This window comes from Grammomys surdaster, unplaced genomic scaffold (genome assembly GCF_004785775.1).
Source record: "Grammomys surdaster isolate TR1022 unplaced genomic scaffold, NIH_TR_1.0 125276, whole genome shotgun sequence".
Lineage (NCBI taxonomy): Eukaryota > Metazoa > Chordata > Mammalia > Rodentia > Muridae > Grammomys > Grammomys surdaster.
In genome coordinates, this window is record NW_021620156.1 from 836,643 (window position 1) to 853,723 (window position 17,081).

Below are 17,081 nucleotides of genomic sequence, written 5' to 3' on the forward strand. Positions count from 1 at the left end.
GGCTGCTTGGCAGGAATATGACATTGGCCAAGGATAAAGAAGTAGGCTTCAGGCAGGAATCTGACATTAGTCTAGAACAAAGAAGTAATTTCAGGTAGGAGTCTAAATTGTAGGCTACAATAAAGAAGGAATCTTGAGAAGGAACCTAAATATTAGGCCAGAACAAAGAAGTAATTTCAGACAGGAATCTAAATTTTAGGCTAGAACAAGGAAGTGGGCTTCAGACATGAAAATGACCTTGGGCTAGAACGGGGAAGTAGACTCAGATACTTTGGTCATCTTGATAAGCCCTTAGAAACAGTGATCACAGGAGTGTTCACGTAATTGGGTTTAATGCCTTGCTTTTTTTTTTTTTTTTTTTTTTTTTTTTTTACTATTTGTGTTCATTGTATTGCTTGTTCCTTGACTATTTGCATCTAGTGCATTGCTAGACCCTCAACATAGAACTGACCTTAACACATGCACGTAAACAAAATGGTATAAAAGCATAAAGGACGAGGGGGTTATAGGATAGGGGGTTCTAGGGAGGAGAAATGGGAAAAAGAGATGACATCTGTATTGTAAATAAATAGAATATCAAATAAAAAATAAAAATGTTAAATTTGTGATAGGTTAAAAAAGAAAAACATCATATTCAAACTACATTACCATTTTGAGTGTTTCCTAGTGTATATAAACATAGGGAGGGTTTTGGGAGACCTCTCAGTGAAAATAAAATTAGAAGCTAAAACATACCAAACATTGATTAAACTGTCTTACTCAAAAAAAGAAAAAAGAAAAAAATGAAATGAAAAGAGTAGAAAAAAGAAAAAAGGCGACTTCCGGTTTGGGACCGAGCCTAGAGCAGGTCGCAGGCAGCAGCTCCGTACCCAACCGCAGAAAACCAAGAAAAACAGGGACTCCCAGGAGCTTGAACTCATGCAGCATCCCAGGTAAGGAAAAAGCAGCACTCACCCCAAACAGGGAGCAACAGGGACCCACTGGGACCCAGGAATTCGCTCCTGGCCTGGAGCGGGCTCCATCCGGTCGAGGCCCGAGCACTCGCGGATCCCGGGAGGCAGCTCTGCACCCAATCTCGCAGACTCCAGAGGAAGCGGGGCTCGCAGGACCTCTGTGCCAAGTAGGGTCTTGGGCTAGGAGGTGGCAGTGCTTGCCCCCAAACAGGGAGTGGCTAGGACCCACTGGGACCCAGGAGTTCACTCCAGGGCCCGGAGCGTGGGTTCCTTCCGGTCTGTGCCAGAGCAGATCCCGGGAGTCAGCTCTGCACCCAATCTCACAGAACCTAGAGGGAGCGGGGCTCTCCGTGGCTCAAGCTAGCTCAAGCAGTTTCTTAGGCTAGGAGGTGGCAGTGCTCGCCCCCAATCAGGGAGCAACTGGGACCCACTGGGACCCACTGGGACTCATTGGGATCCAGGAATCCGCTCCTGACCCGGAGCCCCGGCCCCTTCCGGTTTCCACCTGAGCACCGAGCACATCTTGGGCCTCATCTCTAACTCAAGCAGCAAAACCCATCCCAAACAGTTCTGACACAACCTAGATAATAGGAAAGACAGGCCCCAGTCAGAGACAGCTCTGATAGCACAAAGGTGATCCAGATGGCGAAAGGCAAGCGCAAGAACACAAGCACCAGCAACCCAAGGTACTTGCCATTATCAGAACCTAGTTCTCCCACATTAGAAAGTCCTGAACTCCCCATATCACCAGGAAAACAAGAACCAGATCTAAAATCATTTCTAATGATGATGCTAGAGGACTACAAGAAGGAAGTAAATAACACTATCAAAAAACTTGAGGAGAACACAGGAAAACAGGATGAAGTCCTTAAAGAAACACAAAAATCCTTTAAAGAATTACAAGAAAACACAAACAAACAGATGAAGGAATTGAACAAAACCATCCAGGACATAAAAATGGAAGTGGAAACAATAAAGAAATCACAAAGGGAGACTATCCTGGAGATAGAAAACCTAAAAAAGAAATCAGGAGTCATAGACACAAGCATCACCAACAGAATACAAGAGATAGAAGAAAGAATCTCAGGTGCAGAAGATACCTTAGAAAATATTGACACAACTATCAAAGAAAATGCAAAATGCAAAAAGTTGCTATCTCAAAATATCCAGGAAATCCAGGACGCAATGAGAAGACCAAACCTAAGGATAATAGGTATAGATGAGAGTGAAGATTCCCAACTTAAAGGGCCAGTAAATATCTTCAACAAAATTATTGAGGAAAACTTCCCTAACCTAAGGAATGAGATGCCCATAATCACACAAGAAGCCTACAGAACGCCAAACAGACTAGATCAAAAAAGAAATACCTCCCGTCACATAATAATCAAGACTCAAAATGTACAAAACAAAGACAGAATTTTAAAAGCAGTAAGGGAAAAAGGCCAAATAACATATAAAGGCAAACCTATCAGAATTACACCTGACTTCTCACCAGATACTATAAAAGCCAGAAGATCCTGGACAAATATCATACAAACCCTAAGAGAACATAAATGCCAGCCCAAGCTACTTTACCCAGCAAAACTCTCAATTACCATAGACGGAGAAACTAAGATATTCCATGACAAAACTGAATTTACACAGTATCTTCCCACAAATCCAGCTTTACAAAGGATAATAGGAGGAAAGCTCCAATACAAGGAGGGCAATCATACCCCAGAAAGAGCAAGAAAATAATCCTTTTCCATCAAACCCAAAAGAAGATAACCACACAAATGATGTCTCCACTATTAGCAAAAATGACAGGAAGCAAGAACACCCTCTCCTTAATATCTCTTAACATCAATGGACTCAATTCCCCAATAAAAAGGCATAGGCTAACGGACTGGATACGCAAACAGGACCCAGCTTTTTGCTGCTTACAGGAAACCCACCTCAGTGACAAAGACAGACACTACCTTAGAGTAAAAGGTTGGAAAACAATTTTTGAAGCAAATGGCACTAAGAAACAAGCGGGAGTAGCCATTCTAATATCGAATAAAATCAACTTTCAACTTAAAACTATCAAAAAGGATAAGGAAGGGCATTTCATACTTGTCAAAGGAAAAGTCAACCAACATGAACTCTCAATTCTGAATATCTATGCGCCAAATACAAGAGCATCGAATTTCATAAAAGAAACCTTACTAAAGCTCAAAACACACATTGCACCTCACATAATAATAGTGGGAGACTTCAACACCCCACTCTCAGCAATTGATAAATCATGGAAACAGAAACTAAATAGAGATACAGTAAAACTAACAGAAGTTATGAACCAAATGGACTTAACAGATATCTATAGAACATTTCACCCTAAAGCAAAAGAATATACCTTTTTCTCAGCACCTCATGGTACCTTCTCCAAAATAGACCATATAATTGGGCACAAGACAGGCCTCAACAGATATAAGAAAATTGAAATAATTCCCTGCATCCTATCAGATCACCATGGTCTAAGGCTGGTCTTCAAAAATGACAAAGAGAATGGAAAGCCCACATTTACATGGAAACTGAACAACACCCTACTCCTTGATAATCAGGTAAGGGAAGAAATAAAGAAAGAAATTAAAAACTTTTTAGAATTTAATGAAAATGATGACACATCATACCAAAATTTATGGGATACAATGAAAGCAGTGCTAAGAGGAAAATTCATAGCTCTAAGTGCCTACAAAAAGAAACTGGAGGGAGCATACACTAACAGCTTGACAGAGCACCTGAAAGACCTAGAACAAAAAGAAGCTAATACACCCAAGAGGAGTAGAAGGCAGGAAATAATTAAACTCAGGGCTGAAATCAACCAAATTGAAACAAAAAGAACTATCCAAAGAATCAATAAAACCAGGAGCTGGTTCTTTGAGAAAATCAACAAGATAGATAAACCCTTAGCTAGACTAATCAGAGGGCAGAGAGACAGTATCCAAATTAATAAAATCAGAACTCAAAAGGGGGACATAACAACAGAAACTGAGGAAATTAAAAAAATCATCAGATCCTACTACAAAAGCCTATATTCAACAAAATTGGAAAATTTGGATGAAATGGACAATTTCCTAGACAAATACCAGTTGCCAATGTTAAATCAGGACCAGATAAACCATCTAAACAGTCCCATAACCCAAAAAGAAATAGAAGCAGTCATTAAAAGTCTCCCTACAAAGAAAAGCCCGGGACCAGACGGTTTTAGTGCAGAATTCTATCAGACCTTCAAGGAAGGCCTAATCCCAATTCTTTTCAAACTATTCCACAAAATAGAAACAGAAGGTACACTACCCAACTCATTCTTTGAAGCCACAATTACACTCATACCTAAGCCACACAAAGACCCAACAAAGAAAGAGAACTTCAGGCCAATCTCCCTTATGAACATTGATGCAAAATTACTCAATAAAATTCTAGCGAACCGAATTCAAGAACACATCAAAACAATTATCCATCACGATCAAGTTGGCTTCATCCCAGGAATGCAGGGTTGGTTCAATATTCGGAAATCCATCAATGTAATCCATTATATAAACAAACTCAAAGAAAAAAACCACATGATCATCTCACTAGATGCTGAGAAAGCATTTGACAAAATTCAACACCCCTTCATGATAAAAGTCTTGGAAAGGTCAGGAATTCAAGGTCCATACCTAAACATAGTAAAAGCAATTTACAGCAAACCAGTAGCCAGCATTAAACTAAATGGAGAGAAACTTGAAGCAATCCCACTAAAATCAGGGACTAGGCAAGGCTGCCCACTCTCCCCCTACTTATTTAATATAGTATTGGAAGTCCTAGCCAGAGCAATTAGGCAACACAAGGAGGTCAAAGGGATACAAATTGGAAAGGAAGAAGTCAAAATCTCACTATTTGCAGATGATATGATAGTATACTTAAGTGACCCCAAAACTTCCACCAGAGAGCTCCTAAACCTGATAAACAACTTTAGCAAAGTGGCTGGATATAAAATTAACTCAAGCAAATCAGTAGCCTTCCTCTACTCAAAAGATAAACTGGCTGAGAAAGAAATTATGGAAATGACACCCTTCAAAATAGTCACAGATAATATAAAATACCTTGGTGTGAACCTAACCAAGCAAGTAAAAGACCTGTATGACAAGAACTTCATTCCCCTGAAGAAAGAAATCGAAGACAATCTCAGAAGATGGAAAGATCTCCCATGCTCATGGATTGGAAGGATTAATATAGTAAAAATGGCTATTTTGCCAAAAGCCATCTACAGATTTAATGCAATCCCCATCAAAATTCCCACTCAATTCTTCTCAGAGATAGAAAGAGCAATCTTAAAATTTATTTGGAATAACAAAAAACCCAGGATTGCGAAAACTACTCTCAGCAATAAAAGAACTTCTGGAGGAATCACCATCCCCGACTTCAAGCTGTACTACAAAGCAATAGTGATAAAAACTGCATGGTATTGGAACAGAGACAGGCAGGAGGATCAGTGGAATAGAATAGAAGACCCAGAAATGAACCCCCATACCTACGGTAACTTAATCTTTGACAAAGGGGCTAAAACCATCGAATGGAAAAAAGATAGCATTTTCAACAAATGGTGCTGGTCCAACTGGTGGTCAGCATGTAGAAAAATGAAAATTGATCCATACTTATCTCCTTGTACAAAGCTCAATTCCAAGTGGATTAAGGACCTCCACCTAAAACCAGCCACACTGAAACTAATAGAAGAGAAACTGGGAAAAAGCCTGGAATACATAGGCACAGGGAAAAAGTTCCTGAACAGAACGCCAATGGCCTGTGCTCTAAGACCAAAAATTGACAAATGGGACCTCATAAAGCTGCAAAGCTTCTGTAAAGCAAAGGACACAGTCAATAGGACAGAGTGGCAACCAACAGATTGGGAAAAGATATTCACCAACCCTACATCTGATAAAGGGCTAATATCCAAGGTATACAAAGAACTGAAGAAATTAGACTCTAGACAATCAAAGAACCCTATTAAAAAATGGAGCACAGACCTGAACAAAGAATTCTCAACTGAGGAAGCTCGAATGGTTGAGAAGCACCTAAAGAAGTGTTCAGCATCCCTAGTTATCAGGGAAATGCAAATGAAAACAACACTGAGATTCCACCTCACACCAGTCAGAATGGCTAAGATCAAAAACACAGGTGACAGTACATGTTGGCGAGGATGTGGAGAAAGAGGAACACTCCTCCACTGTTGGTGGGATTGTAAACTGGTACAACCACTATGGAAGGCAGTCTGGCGGTATCTCAGAAAATTGAACATAGCGTTACCCAGGGACCCAGCTATACCACTCCTGGGCATATACCCAAAAGAAGTTTCAACATACAACAGGGACACATGCTCCACCATGTTCATAGCAGCCTTATTTATAATAGCCAGAAGTTGGAAAGAACCCAGATGCCCTTCAACAGAAGAATGGATGCAGAAAATGTGGTACATTTATACAATGGAGTACTACTCAGCTATTAAAAACAATCAGTTCACAAAATTCCTAGGCAAATGGATGGAGCTGGAAAATATCATCTTGAGTGAGATGACCCAATCTCAAAGGAACATACATGGTATGCACTCACTGATAAGTGGATATTAGCCCAAAAGCTCACAATTTCTAAGAATCTTCATATAGACCACATAAAACTCACATAGAAGAAGGAAGACCAAAGTATGAATGCGTTGGTCCTTTTTAGAAGGAGCATCAAAAGTTTCAACCAGAACTCCCAAAGTCTAAACCACCAACCAGAGAGCAAAAAGGGAGGGACTCACGCACCTGTATAGGGAATTGAGGGTGACCTTGTTAGACTCCAGTGAAAGTGGAGGGCCAAGGTCCCCAAAAGTTTGGATCCCCTACTGTGTTGGAATTCGAGAGCAGGGAGATGGGACTGGGAGGATGTTTGGAGCACACCATCACAAAAATTAGGAGGAAGGGGTAGGGGATAAGGGATTTGGGGGGGAGAATGAGAAAGGAGACAACATTGAAAGGTAAATACGTATAATACCCAATAAAAACCCCACACAGATAAAGAATTTTAAAAAAAGGGAGTCTATTTATTTTAAATTAATTTCAAAAGTTTCTAGGAGATGCAAATTGGCTAAGATACTATTTTAAGCTCTCCACAAAAGAATTTAAATCTCTGTTCAATATTCTCAAGAGAGAGGTAAACCCTAACTTCCTCAACAGTTAATTGACAAAAGAGAGGTAATCTCACAAAAAGTAGAAAAAGCTATTTCTAATCGATATATCATATAGTCTGATTAATTGTCAGTGGAGCTATAAAAGTCCTTTGACAAAAGATTATTAATATAGATTTATATATCCTTAAATAAGGCCTTCATGACTCTCTGAGTGTGGAAGGAGCAACTGTTGGCGCTTCTGCCCTGATTTTACAAGAACTCTGAAAAATTGGCTTTAAAAACAAAAGAGGGGGAACGGTACCCCCTCAGAAGGAGTCCCCCTGAAATACTCTCCATCATGCCTTGTTCACTTTTCTCTCTCTAAAGCTGAAAGCTCATGGCAAATCTCTTGCTGACCATGTTGGTGACCTCGGGCACCACCAAGACCAACAAAACTTTGCCACAGATATGGGGAAGGACCCTCATACCCGTAAAGGGAATGCCCCAGTCCCAGTTCCCTTATGGAGCTGAGGACTGATATGCCTGCCCAATACCACAGAAGGCACAGCTAACCGGCTACCACAAATATTAATGAAAAAAATAGATACCCTCACAAAGCCAGGCCCAATCATAAATACGATGAATAACAATTTACATCCAGGGAAGAGAAATCTCCCTGAGAATCCCCTTCTTTTTTCTTTCCAGGTAAAATTGAATCACCCGTGATGCCTGCTATTAGAAGTTCTAACCCAGATGGACCAGAAGCCAGGAGCCTCGCCCTTACCCTCACCCCCTACCTTTTCCCACCTGCACAAGGTCCCCTGAAGCTTGGCAACTGCAAGATCCTGCTTGGCAACTGCAGATAGACTCAAAGCAGTGTACCATATCATCTGAAGAATAGCAGGGAGACCATAACTCTAGCAGTGTACCATATCTTCTGAAGAATAGCAGGTTGCAGTCCTCCTCGCCCCCACGAATAACCAGGACCCGCCGGTCGGGTCAAGTGGCACCCAGACGTGGGGCTCGAGGCAAGGACCCATCCGGACGGACCCTCATTGAGAGGATGTGCGCACGACATCAAGATTGAGCAAGACAGAGATCATCGCCCGTGACCTGTCGTCCACGGAACCAGGTTGATGCTGCCATCAAGAAGGCAGTTGAAGTTCATTACCATCAGCTGAAAATTGCAGAGGATCCAGAAGTGACTCCGCAGGAGACTGACACAGCTGTCAGCTCCCCTGCCTCCCCCTATGGTCGACCCCTAGACTTCCACGCCCTCCAGAAGGGTACCTGGTATGCCTGGCTTTGCCCTCATTTCTCTCGCTAGAGAGCTTGGCCTCTTGATCACCACAACAAAAATTGGCTTTTTCCTAAACCAAGGCCACCCTTGATATGGCCGCTAACATTGGGGAGCCTTCCTTTATGACAATATTACACCCCAAACTGACAAATGGTTGGTAACTTGAACATATACAAGAGACTAGGATGGCTGTGAGTTAGCCCAATGACGGGATTATTGTAGGTCCACTTCCCAGGGGCCCACCCAATGCAGCCGAAAAGGAGTGCGTGGTGCTGGGAGTGGATGCAGCCTACATGGCCTAAGACAGGGCTCTCACCCTCCTTTCACCCACATCAGAGTCCCTTGACGTTGCCCATCATCGACAGCCTAAAGCCTTCAACCATCGATGTGACTTGTCTCACATCAGTGTTTTGGGGTTGTGAACTTGTCTAAGACCCCCCATAATTAGACATCCAAATTCAAAACTCACATAGTTGGGATTGAACATAAGACGCCCTCTCTAACTAAACAGAGAAGGGGGAGATGCCAGAAGCCAGGACCCTCGCCCTTACCCTTACCCCCTACCTTTCCCCACCTGCATAATGTCCTCTGAAGCTTGGCAGCTGCAAGATCCTGCTTAGCAACTGCAGATAGACTCAAAGCAGAGTACCATGTCTTCTTAAGAATAGCAGGGAGACCATAACTCAAGCAGTGTACCATATCTTCTGAAGAACTGCAGGTAGATCATAATTCAAGGCAGTGTACCATATAGACCATGACATGTTTCAAGGCACAGGCCAAGAAGATTTTGTACTTTTCCACCACCTGGACCCTCTTACCCCCTCCCCTTGTAAAACATGCTATAAAAAAGCATTTCATGTTCAAAAAAAAAAGAAAATAAAAAAAATATATTATAAAAAAAAAAGTAAGAAAAAAGGAAGGAAGGAAGGAAGGAAGGAAGGAGGGAGGGAGGGAGGGAGGGAGGGAGGGAGGAAGGGAGGGAGGAAGGAGGGAAGAAAGGAAGAAAGAGACAGAGAAAGAAAGAGAGAAAGAAAAGAAAGAAAGTGAGAAGCTTCTGAACTGCAAAGACCACTCATTTGGACAAAAGGACAAGATATAAAATAGGAAGATTTTTACCATATAAGCATCTGATATAGAGTTTATATTCAAAATATATAAAAGTAAAAAACATAGATATCAAGAAAACAACTCAGTTTATATATGGGTTACAGATATAAACAGACAATTTATAGTAGTTTAATAATAGAAATCTAAATAGCTGAGAAACATTTAAAGAAATGATCAAAATCCATCATCAGGAAAATGCAAATCAAAACGGCTGTGTTAACTTGTACAAGTTAACTTGATGTTAACTTATACCAATAAGAATAGCCACAACCAATAAAGCAAGTGGCAGCTAGGAAGCATAGGATAAATGGAACACTGCTCCATTGCTAGAGGGAATGAACTTGGAGAGCCACTATGGAAACAATGTAGGGACTCTTCAGAAGGATGAAAATCAATCTTCATCAGGATCCAGCCATAATACTCTTGGACATATACCCAAAACATGTTTCTCCTATTACACAGGCACTTGTTCAACCATGTTCATTGCTGCTCTATTCATAATAGCCAGAAATTGGAAACAGTCTAGATATCACAAAACAGCAGAATTGAAAATAAAATGATTGTACATTTTGTTGTCCAGATGCTGGGCAGGAATATGTGGTCTCTTATAGTCTATAGTACTTCTGCTCATGCTCTTCTGGCTTTTACAGTACCCATTGAGAATTTAGGTATAGCCATTATAGGTCTGCATTTATGTTTTTTCATATTTTTCCATATGTGGCTTTTAATATTCTTTCATTTGTATATCTAGTATTCTGACTATTATGTGTCAAAGGGATCTTCTTTGATGGGTCACTATATTTGATGTTCTGAATAATTCATATACATTATAGGCATTTCCTTCTTTAGTATAGGATAAATTTCTTCTATGATTTTGTCAAAAATATGTTCTGGACCTTTGACCAGAGTTTCTTCTCCTTCCTCTATTCTTAATATTCTTTGGTTTTGTCATCTTATAATTTCCTAGATTTTCAGGACTTTTAGGATTCTTGTGTCATGAATACTTTAAATATAACATTTTCTGTGACCAAAGCATCTATTTCTTCTATCATATGTTCAATGACAGAGATTCTCTCTTCCATCTCCTATATTATGATGGTTATGATTGCCTCTGCAGTTTCTCCCTGAAGTCTCTAATTTTTTCATTTCCTGAATTCCCTCAGTTTGAATTTTCTGTATTGATGCTATCTACATTTTCAGGAGTTCAGATTTTTTTTAAATTTCCTTTACTACCTTTGTGTTTGTTTTTCTGGATTTTTAAGAAGGATTTATCTACATCCTCTTTAAGAATACCATATTCATAAGGCTGTTTTAAAGGTCTTTTTATAGCTTTAGCTATGTTAAAATACTAAGGCTCCTGTGATAGTGTTGTTGGATTCCAGTACAGACATATTGTTCTTAGTATTGTTAATTGTGTTTTCACTCTGGCATGTAGGAATCTGGAATTAGGAAGATTTTAGTTCTATAGGCTGAGGTCTGGTTTTATCTTTGTTGTATTGATAGGGTTTTGTTGTTGTTGTTGTTGTTGTTGTTGTTGTTGTTGTTGTTGTTGTTTTCTGTTCCCTATCTGGATTTAGGAGAATATGGTGGTTGTGTTGTCTACCACATATACATGTATACACATACATACACATGCACATACACATAACACAATTGGGTGTCACCACTTGGAGTTCCAAGTAAAAGATATTTCCATGTATTGAAGCTAGTATTTAGTAATTGGAATAGGATAGAGATCTAACTGGTTTCACGGGAGAAGTGAAAGTACTGCTCTACCAAGATTTTCTCATTTAGTCTCCTTATACCCAAAGCAGACAGTGAAGATATCTTACACCAGAAGGTCTGCTATAGACTTTTGGACTAGACTCTGGGATTGAATCTGGAGAATTGGGAGAAAAGGGGAATATCTGCAGTTAGCCTACCTGCTTCCCTGGAAGGGGTTGCCTCTGGGTTTGCCTGGAGTGGCTATTGGAGTTGACACCTGGAATAAAGAAGTGAATAGAGGAAGGTAGTTAGAAGGGTAAGATCTGTAGGATGCATTAAAGGTAGGATAAAGAGGAGGCATCCAGTTGGGTTCTACGGAAAACCCAAGCCTGATGATGAAACTTGGGGCACTGGATGTGAAGAAACAGATAGAGAGGTAAAAATCTATTGTCATTCTACCTGGTTCGCTGGCAGTAGTAGCCTATAGTTTAGGGAGTGCCTACTGGTGTTCAGGGCTTGAATAAAGCAGGTGGAGTGAGGATAGTAAAGATAGGTCTGTAGAATCCACAGAAGATCAAGCCAGAGGGATGGAAGACTGCACCAGGTGTTCTTTTGCCAATCCAGGTATGAGACTGGGGATTGAATTTGTTGGAGAGGGGAGAGTGATTAGCACCATCATTTAGCTTACCTGTTCCCATGACTTCCTTAGTTTGTGTGTTCCATGAGAATGCCTGCTGTTGTTAGAGGCTGGAATAATGGTATGAATTTAGTGAATAAAGATTGTAGGAGATGATCTTCATGATCCTACTCATTGATGATGTCAGAGAGGAAAATGAAACCACATATCTTCAGCTACGAAACTGGGAATGAGACTAGGCCATTGGATCTAGAGGAGCAGGAAAGGAGGTCACAATCTGCAGTCAGCCTACCTACTTCTCTGGCAGGTGTCATCTTTGTTTAATCCTTTTAAGATATTTTTAACTTCATTGCTCTTGAGACATTGTCTCTCAGTTGCAAGGAACTCTCCTACTAAGCTAGACTAAGTAGTTAGTGATTTTCAATAGGCAAAAATGACCAAGGTAAAAGCAAGTTACTATAGAGTCATGGAGTATGGGTCAATGTTCAAGATAAGGGCCTATAAATGGTGGGTATTTATTAGTTTTTCAGGAGTTTAAAAATTCCTGAAAGAAACTTGACTTTCATGGTTGTTATTCATAGAGGGTATAGGAGAATTTCATAGGCTTAAATGTTTGAATTTGGACCAGATGTAGTCAAGAAAATGACAGATAGAAATAGTGGTTAAATCAATTTTCTGGAATGACTAAAGTTAAATTGAGACAGGACTGAGGTCCTCCAGATAGAAAAAAAAATGAAGAATTACCTCAAAACAAAAGAAAAAAAAGAAATGAAATAATAGCATAGTAGTGAAAACTTCAGTATAAATGATTTAACTTACAGAACAGACAAGTATGTACATGTTAGGGAACTTTGATGGACTATCTGAACATGGAGTGTTTCAAAGCTGACCAAATACCAAATAAAGTATGGTACTGTCTATACACAGTCCATTTATATATCAGCTTGAATCATGAAAATACAAAAATTTTCACATTTCCCTTTTTCCACTGAGAGTTGTGAGAGTCCTCTTGAATTTTGTTTTCAGTTGGCTGGGAATTTTGGTTGTGAGGTCCTAACAGCCATCTGTACTTTAGCAAGTTTCCTTACCTGTAACTCTTAAGTAATCCCCATCATCTCGAGTAGAGATGTGAATGAGAAAATGTGTACTCATTCTAGATAGAAAACTGATAACAGACCAAAATAAAGTTACAACCAAAATCCAATTTAGAGAACCAAAGTATCTTTTGGAGTTACTCAGAAAAATACAGGCAAAGCATTACCTACAACATCATAAATGTTTCAAATTTTATGACCAATATGAGTGACATATCCTAAAAACTGTAAATGTGAGAGCACTGCACATCTCAACAAGTGGGAGAGTGTTCTTTCCATTAAGTCAGCTGTTCTTATATTCATCTTTGCAGGTCAACTGGTCATTGCTTCTTCAAGGCAACTCAGTTTATCTGAGAATATGTCTAAACAATCCATCAGTCTGAGAGACTTTCTGAAGGATTTGATTTGTTTACAAGATTCCATGTAGGATGGAATGCTTCTATCTCTCTTTGAACATCATGATTCTTTATACTCTTCCATTCAAGATGGAGACTTTTCTCAAGGAAAATTGCTACACAATATCAGATTATGAAGACTCTCTATAAGTACATCATGGGGAACACCTAAAAACTATGGTGCATTTAAGATATTAAAACAATAAAAATATTTATAAAACTTCAACGTGTGTAATAAGGAAATTGGATGTTTACTTTAAATGAGTAATGGAACACATGGTATCTAAAATTCTTAGAAGATGTGAAACAAGCATGGCCATAGGTCTCAACTCTACCCATTCTTCCTCATCACTGATCTGTTGCTACATCTTCCACTACTGTGCACCATCCACTCTTGCCTCTTCTGTTGCTTTTAAACACAGTAACACAGATCATAACTTTGTCCTTAGCTACAGACAGAAAAAAACATTTTCCATGATCATTGTTCAGATATTAATTTCCTCCTGTTGACTTGTATAGCTGCTCAATTTGAATAAAAAAAGAGTACTTGTTCACAGCTGGTAGAGCCTCAGTTTACTGTGTTTTAAATGCCTAACAACACTCACACTCTTTAACACTCTTATCATTCACAAGCTGCCCTCAGTAGTTCTGTTTCCTAAAAGAGTACATCTGTGTGAGCCCATCTAGCCCACTTCCCTAAGTATTGAAGAGATTTTTACTTCACTCTCCCAATTTGTTATTGTGCTCTGTCACCCTGTCCAGTGTTTTTGGATGAAGTGAAGATCAGTCATTGAGAATATGTGATTCTGTTTTAGAACATCTTCTGCTTCTTGTTCCATATGCTTCATCCCTTGCCTGGGTTCAACTACTCTCCTTTTCTTTGTGTAAGCCAACAGCCTGAGCACAATAGCTCTCTGTGCTTCCAACTCATTATAATTAATTATAGACTTACAGCAAAAGAAAAATGACTTATAGATGAGTCAAAAAGATAGTATTTCACTTCTCTGTTGGCTTAAAACTTTCTAAGGTAGACACTGAGTGGACAGAAGGCAAATGTTAAGCCAATAACTTTTTTCTTTATTAATTATTGAACAATGAATAATTATCATTTTCCTCTTTAATTTTAGAATTTTTTCTCATCCATTTTAGACTTCTATATTAAGAAGGTAATATTAGTTCATGTGGCATGTGATGCTGGAATAATTTTTAAGAAATAGTAAACATATAAATTCCTCTAGGATAGGGCTTTTTTCAGACCCTGTATTTTCAGATATGATGCTGCAACTTCCAGAATATTTTAATATCAGCATTACCAGTTATTTTGCATTGTATGAAGAGTATAATAATTTTAATTGTAGATTACAGCATTGTGCTTCTCATTTTACTAATTCACCATCAGATTGCCAAGAATTCACAAATGACTATTATCTACTGTGGTGTGATTTTAAGTCCCATAACTTAGGTGTTAGGAAGTTTTGACTTTGTTGTTGGATAGAAGAACTTTGTGAAGGCTGGAGTCTAGAGAGAAGCCCAGATCTCAAAACAATTCTCTCACATGACAGATTTCTTTATTTCCTACAAACTCCATATTAAGTATGTCAGCCTTTGGGAGATAATAAAACAACAAGAACCTTGTTAAGAATAGTTTTGCTTTGCAAACTTTCAGAAGACACTCATAATTGTTTTGGTAATTATGAAATCAAAAGTTTTAGAAAGCTTTTGCCTACTAATGATGGTGCCGTCATTATTGTTGCAAATGAAACAAAAATTTGTAGTTCAGAAGGGAACTTAAGTCACAGACCTTTATCCCTAATAGCACCCTTCCTCCCAATGCTGTCTATTATACAATCAGGTACATGCGCCTACTATTCCTCAGAGGAAAGAGTCAGATGAGTATCTTTCATTCTAGGAAGTGGTATTTACAGTTAGCTTAAACAAAATAAGAGCAGCAAGGGAATAAACCTGGTCTTATGTCTTATTATATTTCATCATGTTAAAGAGCCCAGTATATTCTTCCCAGGACTCCATGTTTCCCACAGAGATACTGTGGACTTGTGAGGGCATTCCCTTTATACCCTTGTTTTCAAGTACATCCAATTATGATAGTTCAACTAATTCTTTTTAGAAGTGCAACTTGTGAGAAAAACTTTCTACCACACTCATAGTTTACAATAAGTTCAGAGTTTCCTTAAACAAGCACATACACTGAGATCTCAAGAGAAGTGACTTAGCTTATATGCCACAATATCTTATTGCAAGTTAGATTTCATGTTTTATAAATGAATGTTAAAGTAGAATCATTTATTTGATACTTACAACTGTTTCCTTTCCTGGAACAAGTAAATATATTTGAGGGAAACTGAACTTGTACTGAGACAGTTTCTAGTAATACAGGGACACTTACTAGCAGTACAAGATTAAAACTTTAACACTGTATTTTTATATTATGACATTAATTTAGGATAAAATGCATTTTATGTGAAAAATCTTTTATGGAAGTTGAGTGTTTGAAGTTGTAGCTGACATCATCTTCTTAATCTCAAACTTAGGTAACTTCCTTTGCATACACCCTGGTGTTTCAAATCTTCTCATTCCCAAAAAATACTTAACAGCCTAGAAAGACATTTACCAGGAATTTTCTCAGTTCTTGTCTTGGTAATAAGCAGAACCATGTGTCTATATCAAATAGTTATTCAAATTAGAGAAAGTACCAGAACATAAATATAGCAGGATTATAACACATTTGTTTGCAGTTTTCAATTTAGTTTCACAAAACTTCTTAACATGATAAAATTATAAGTATATATCAGTAAAAGTACCTTATAGTTGGATAAGTGCAGGTTCACTATGTGCTCATATGCAAAATCTTATCACTCACAAGGCATGTCAGTTACTGGAAGCTGTCAAACAGACTCCCAGATTGGGAAGTAGGAGTTATACATTCATCTCTGTGTTCTGATAGAAATTTTTGTTTTCTGTCTATTGAATCATTGCTTTCTTGTCTCTCTGAAGGATAGTTGGAAACACTACACTTGATTGTGTAACACTGAGTGCATTTCACTTTGTAGCCACCTTCTCTAAAGATGTCTCCAGGGTGCCATTCTTATTTTGTAGAAATTACTATTGATTTTTTTCTTACTCCTAGATTTCTTACTACTTAATTCTAGGTCAGTGATTTCATCAATATCATTGCTCTGAGTTTGTCCATCTGTTTCAGTCAACACAGAACTCATGTAGAGACATTGTAGGAAAATCTGAGTACTCATGTGACACAGAAAATAAATATTAAATTCAATATTCTAATGAACTTAATAAAGAGCTCTAACTGTACATCCCAACTGATATTCACAGGTGCTTGTTCAGGCTTGGGCTCATGGTCTGCAACTAGAGTAATCAGCAACAATGCAAGCACATTTGATGATGCTTTTATTGAACTCAGATTCTATTTTCATGATACCTAATTTTCAATTAAACAAACAAGAAGTTATGGGCTTACAGTTCAGCTAGAATAATTAATGAAACCTATCTAGAATATCAAGACACAATATATTTGCTGTTCATAACAGTACCAGGAAATCATATTGTGAAGCAGGAGGATTGTGGAAGGTTCCTGATCATCCTGGATTACAAAGTGAGAACTTGTTTTAAATAAACCCTTCAAAGTGAGAAATATACATTATTTTCAACTAGCTTTATGGCAATTCTAAGTTATTACACCAGTAATAGCTCTGTTTAGTTATTTGTGA